Here is a 7459-nt window from a genome sequence, read left to right on the forward strand (position 1 = left end):
GAAATGGGATTGGTGGAAAATACAGTGACTGTTTTTTTTCTGAAAACTTAATGTACATTTTTTTACCTAGTGATCATTGTAATAATTTTATATTGAATTAAACCATGTTTCACGCTAGATAACTTACAGCTGAACAAAATATTTAAACTCTCTTCTATTTACATTTATCTCTTCATACCCAAGAACCACGGGGACCCACACCACTAAAAAAAACAACAACTTTAGAAAGCTTACTGATCTGAAATCCACAGCTTGTACTTCCCACCATCTATTGAGTGCTAACTGTAGGAGAGTCATGCTTAGGTCTAGGGATAGAAGATGAATAAGAATGGTCCATATTCTTGAGGAATAATTCTAGTACTGTGGACTTACTAATAAAAACTTAAATAGATTATTCCAATGCAATATATTAAAGAACAATGAGATAGAAGGCACAACTTCAAGGGCTTGGCACCAAATAGTAAGCACGAGGCTGTGTGATAGGTTTGCTCTCCAGTGCTTCTGAGAAATATTTTCACATCATCTTGGTATTAAAAATATTCCACCCTACCAATATAAGCCCCAAATAAAAATGTATAAACTTCAGAATAATGGATTTTGAGAACAAATTCAGAAAGGAAAAAATTCACATAATTCTTCTTTTGTTACCATTGTCATAGGAGGGACTCTCAACCCAAGTGCTGTTCCATGATCTTGCCACTTGGCTTGAGCCTATTATGTCATGTTAACTGAATTCTAAGAGGGAGCATCTCAAGGACAAACACACCAAGAGACAGGTAGAAGCTGAAATGTCTCTTGCGACCTTGCCTTTGTAGTCAGGCAGCATTATGTTTGCCCCATTCTACTGGCAAAAATGGAATTCTAGGGTAAGCCAGGCTCAAAGACAGTGGGATACACAATACTGTAAATACTGGGAAATAGGATTCATTGAGGAGGGTAGCATTGGAGGTTATTTACTATCCAAGAACTTTTTGATCATAGAAAAGCATTTACTCAGTTGACAGTCCCAGCTGGAAGATCAGCATCAACTGTCAACCACATGAGTAAACTACCAGGAATCTCTATCCTGGTTGGGGGATGGATGGAGAATGGGAAGATGTTAGACAAAAAGTAGGAAGTTTCAGTTAGATAGGATGAATAAGTTATGGACATCTATTGTACAGCATGGTGATTATCGTTAATAATAATGTACTGTACACTTGAAAATTGTTGAGGAAGTGGATCTTAAATGTTCTCATTAAAAAACAATAAGTATATGAAGTGATGGATATGCTAACTAGCTAGATTTAATCATTTTACAATGCATACATAAATCAAAACATAATGTTTTACATCATAAGTACATATAATTTTTATTGGTCAGTTATGCCTTAACAAAGCAGGAAAAAATAAAAAGAAATTCCCTCCAATAACTATCCTTCACAATCAGAATATAGAAGATCATATCAACATGCACATTAAAAAATAGAAAACACATTAAAATATTAAGAGGATACAGCTGTTCTTCTTTAAAGGAAAAAAAAAAAAACCCAGCCCAGTTAAGTTTTCAGTAGGCACTGGTCCTAGTCATCATCTAATTAGAACCATATAAAAAACCCAAATAAGAATTGTCCAGGTAAGCCCAGTTACCACAAAACATGAGAAATAATTGTTGTCTTAAGGCAATAAGTTTCCTAGCACTTTGTGTTATATAAAAATAGACAGCAGAAACATCTTGCATTTTCCAGATGTAAGAATGTGTACTATAATGTTTAAAGTAACAACTAAAGGAATAGAAGAATGACTACATAAATAAAAAGCCAATAGGTAGGAAAAACATTAAATAATAAAAATAATCAATCCATTCAAACTTTAATGTCTAAGTATAATGTGCTATTTTATAGCAGGCCAATGCTCATGAAACAATAACTAGAAAAAAAAAGATAAGTAAATTACCTAAATCATACTTTTAAAGATACTAGAAATCTATGGAAACAAAAAGAGTTATTTGAAATAAAATTCTAAGGATAATTCAAAGAAGTATGTAAGAGGGGAAACTTTCTGAGAGAAGCTAATCTAATAATATCGAGGGGTTTTATGGTTTTTGGGTTTTGTTTTGTTTTGTTTTCATGGAACATGAGCTAATTTCTGTTGAAGACTAATGATTTGGGTTGTGTAAGCTTCAGGCCTGCCTAAGCACAAAGCTCCTAATGAGAGACCTGTAAGCCAGAAAGACTTGTAGTAATCATAGAGGAAGTAGTGTGGCAAATTAAAAACTTGAAGAAATTGAAACAACAGTTGATGTGTTTATAAGATATTTTATGCATTTTGATTTTGTAAAGAAGTAAGATGATATAGGTCAAATTATTTTATGGGCAGACAGAAATTCCATTTTTCAATGCTAAGAAATAAAAACTTGTTTCAAGAACGCTGTCAAGTTTATCTTCAATATATTTGCCACATTTTGAAGATAGGCAGGGTGTGAGCCTAGAGATTTGGGCTCTGAAGTTAAGAACTGTAACTTCTGTAGTATTTTACACCTGAGAAAAATAAGACGATCCAAGCTCTACACATAAGGTCTGGGAAAGCCACCTCCTCAAAGCAAAGGTGAACCAGAGGTTGACTGTCTACTGCTAAAATTCAAACTCAGCTCCTACCCAGCTCAGTTTTGAATTGGACTGCAGTAACAAGATCCTCATCACATTTGATTAACAGAGGAAAGAAGAAAGAACTCTCTCTGGTGGAAGTTTACAACAAAGGAACCTCTTTAATTCTTTATATATCCAACATATATAAACGTTGTAATAAACATGTAATAAAAAACTATTATAATTGGAAAGAAGTCAGAAAATGTTACCTATTAAAAAAGAGAAATGGCAGACAATAAAAAAAGACAATCCAAGTGTAAGTGTAGCAGACAATGGTATTTTAAAATATCTGCAATATATTCGAGAAATAAATGAAAATATGGATCAAATAAGTGAAAGGATGGAATTTAATGGAAAATTGGAATCTATGAAAAGGTTCAAATGGACATTCTAGAACTGAAAATGGAAAAATAGAATGTACAAAATAAAGAATACTATTGATAAGTTTAATAACAGATGGAATACAGCAGAGCAGAAGAGTAGTAGATTGAAAGGTCAGTAAATAAAAATACTAATTTAAGCACTGCATAATAAAAAATAGTGGGGTTGAGGGGACAGAACAGGGGATAGCAGGTAAATGTAAAATGCTCAAAATATCGATCACATTTATAACTGATATCCCTAAATGAGAGAAAAGAATGAGGCAGAAACAATTTGAAGAGATAATGGATGAGATAATTTCAAAACTAATATGAGATATTAATGCACAGTTTCCAAGAAGCTCCAGGAACCCAAAGCAGGATAAACCAAAGCTAAAGAATAAAGCTTCAAAGTAGACAAAGTGGGAAAACATTGCCTTCAAAGAAACAATATTAAAAATGACAGCATACTTCTTAACAAAAATAATGTAAACAAGAAGGAAATTAAAAGGCATCTCCAAAGGGCTGACAAACTGACTGCTAACCTAGAATTCTATATCCAGTGAAAATAACATTCAAAAATGAAAGTCAGCATGAACAAATGTATAGACAATAACTGAGTTCACTTACTTCCCAGTCATAAATGAAAGAAAAGCTGAGAACTCTTCAAGCAAAATAAAACATTATTTTAGAAAGAAATATAAAAACACAAAAGGAAGTGAAGATCACCAGTAAGAATATATATAAACAAATACTGGAGGCATATAAATATACACAAGTGAATGTGAATACTATATAAATAACATATGAATAATGGTATGAGTAGGCATAACAGGGTATTGCCTATAGATAGCAATAATTGTAATATTTTGTGAAATTTTAATTACACGTAGAAAGATTTTTTTAAAAGAAGATAATTTAAAGGTAGAAAGTAAGTAAAAAGATTTTAGAGATTTAAAGTTTCTTCCAGTACTGGGGAAATATGAAAATTAATAATTTGCATTAGTCTATAATAAGGAGGTGACATATATTGTAATTTCTATAGTAACCAATAAAAGATAGTAAAATAATGTATAACTAAAATATTTAATTAATATTAGAATAGCAAAAAGGTAACATAATAATAGAAAAGGAAAAAAGTAAAGATAAAAAACATTAAAAATGTGAATAAAATAGAAAATAGTAATAGCATGATCATTTTAAGCCCAACTATTTCAAAGTTGCGTTAAATATAAATGAATTAAATACCCCAAGGAAAAGAGTAATATTGTCAAACTGGATTTAAAAATAACAACTACAGTTTAATGTTGTATATAAGAGACTGACTTTGAATAACAACAAATATGAGAAATGGTGCTTAGCATAATTCTTACCATCACTAGTAAGATTGAAATTAAAACTGCAATGAAATACAAAGACAGCTACCCAAATGGCTAAATTTTAAAATGCTGACAGCATCAAATTTTGTTGATTAGGTGGAAAGACGGGAACTGTCATACAGTGCTAGGAAAACTTTAAATTGGTAAGGCCAAGATAAACAACTATTTGGTATTGTCCACTAAAGTTAAGTATATGCTCTTATGATTCAGCAAATCCACTTCTAGGTATATCTCCAAAAAACTGTCTGTGTATGTGCACCAGACGACATGTATGAGAATGTTCATAACAGAATAATTCAGGATAGCAGAAACTAAAAATAACGCAAATGTTCAAAAAAGTAGATTAAATTATCTTACACTTGTATAACCAAATATATAAAATAAATTTACTACAGCTAGTCACAAAAATGTGATTGAATATCATAAACATAATATTAATCAGCAGAAATGAGACCCAAATAATATCTTTAAAAGATTCCAATTATATAACTATACCAAAGTTAAATAATGGTGAAACTTAAACTATATGCTAGAGGTCAAGGTCAAGATTGTGGTTATTTGTGGGGGAGAATGTGGAAAGATTGAGAAAGGACATTAAAGGGTCTACTCTAGTATTGACAATGTTCCCCTTTTTCTTACCTAAATAGCAGTCACATACTTTGGGGTAATTCATTAAGTTAAGTGATTATAATTTGTTCTTTTTTTAAAGATGAGTATGTCAATAGAAAAATTTCAAAATTTATAGAAATTGATCTGTTTTTGTGAGATAACACTGCTGGGCTTAATACATGAGCTGAAGTATTAAGCAAAGATTTATGAAATAATTCTTCCAGCAGACATCTTTTTGGCAGACATAGAAATGCAACAAGACAATGTGAGTTGAAAACACAGAGGATAAAAGAGGGACAGTTCCAAAGGATGGTAGGCAGCACCAAAAGACGTTTGTTATTATAAAAGGAGCAAATCTATGAAATTTTCTCTATATCAAATCACAATATGGGAATATGAAAATAAATATAGGCTTGTAACTTATCACTTAAGAAAAATGGTTTTTCTAGGTTGTCTTTCCATCTACAAAACTGATATGACTAAGCCTAGTAATATTAATAGTTGCTATCTAGTGTACAATCACAAAATTTGGAGATGAAAATTAACTATTTGATCTATGCTAAAAGATATCACATTTACAAAGTCATATAATTTTGATAATGTCAGTGTTTAATTTTTAAGTAGTTATTTAAACAACTGTGTAGGGATTTGGCTTAATGAATGCTGAAGAGATAGAAGAGAGAGAGAAATTCATAGTTGTTCAGTTGAAGCTGTGCATAATTTCTTAATGGAAGTCCTGATTGCACAAAGCAGACTACAGAACCTCAGGTCTCCAGGTTTCTAACCCAGATATGTCAGGCAAACTCTTTCATTTGCCAAAATAGCAATAATAACAACACTTAATATTCCTGGCACTGTGCTGCAGTAGAGATACAAAACTGAAATATGCTGCAACATAACTTTATAAAGTATGCCATTAGAAAATGGAGCTATAATCATTGTATTACTCTCAGGAAAAATAAACTTGTGATATTCTAGGAAATATATGCAAAGCCGAAACATGATTAAAATTCACCATTTTACTATTATAATGTTACTAGTATTTGTTTATTATTATATTTACTATTATTATAAATTTATTTTATATTTATATAAATTTGCTTTATATTATGTATATCTAAATATTATGTATCATTACATAATATGTAATATTTGTTTATAATTCATATTATATTTATATTATAAATTTATTTCCTATGACTATAACATTTACAATTATTATAAAGTTCACTATTACTTACTCAATTCCTAATTCTCATTTGCATCCTACTTTCTAAAGAATTTCCATTGTTATCATTAAAACCTGGTTTATTACCAGCAAGCAGAATGTCTTTAATTGAATCCATTTACTCAAAGTACAAAAATACAAGGTTCTTGGATATTAAGTTCAAAAATGTGTTCAGATTCAGTTTCTAGATTATTAAATCTTACTAAAGTCCATTAAAGGATACCGACATGAGGCAAATTTTTATACTATTGTTTTAATCAATAGAGGCTTAATATCCAGAATCTAAAAAGAATTCTGGCAAATCAATTAGGAAAAGACACATGAGCCAATGAAATATAAATACACACACACGCAAAAATAGAGGCACTTCACGGAAAAGTAAGAGGCCAGAGAAAGATTTTTGACATAACTAGTAGTCCTGGAAATGTAAATGAAGACCAAATCAAGATATCATTTTATACTCACCAAAATGAGTAAAAGATAAGAAGTCTAGCAATATTGCTTTAGCAACAATGTGGAATCCTGAAGATTTTTATATGTTGTTAGCAGGATGTAAATTACTGTAACTACATTAAAAATTTAGCACTTTATCAATTTCTTATACAATTGAAGATGGGCATACTTTGCCATTAATCAGTTCCACACCCAGGTACATGGCCCATAGATGCACATGTGCACAGGGATATGAGTATTACGAACAAAGCAACATTGTTAGTAATGTTAGCAAAAAATAACAGCAGACAATCCAAATGTCCAAAAACAGAAAAATAAAAAACTAGAGAATATTAATATTAAAAATATTTTATAGCATTGAAAATGATTGACTTAATGCCACCAATGACTCTCGCAAGCATAATTTGACTTTTTTTCTGTTTTCTTTTTTAAAAATTTTCATTTTAAGTTCCAGGATACATGTGCAGGATGTGCAGGTTTGTTACACAGGTAAACATATGCCATGGTAGTTTGCTGCACCTGTCAACCCATCACCTAGGTGTTAAGCCCCACAAGCACTAGCTATTTATCTTGATGCTCTCCCTCCCCCAACACCACCCACCTGAGCAGACCCCAGTGTTTGTTGTTCCCCTCCCTGGGTCCACGTGTTCTCATTGTTCAGCTCCTACTTATAAGTGAGAACATGTGGTGTTTGGTTTTCTGTTCCTGTGTTAGTTTGCTGAGAATGATGGTTTCCTGCTTCATCCATGTCCCTGTGAAGGACATGGTTTCATTTCTTTTAATGGCTGCATAGTATTCCATGGT

The sequence above is a fragment of the Colobus angolensis genome, unplaced genomic scaffold (genome assembly GCF_000951035.1).
Source record: "Colobus angolensis palliatus isolate OR3802 unplaced genomic scaffold, Cang.pa_1.0 Scaffold63, whole genome shotgun sequence".
NCBI classification, from domain to species: domain Eukaryota; kingdom Metazoa; phylum Chordata; class Mammalia; order Primates; family Cercopithecidae; genus Colobus; species Colobus angolensis.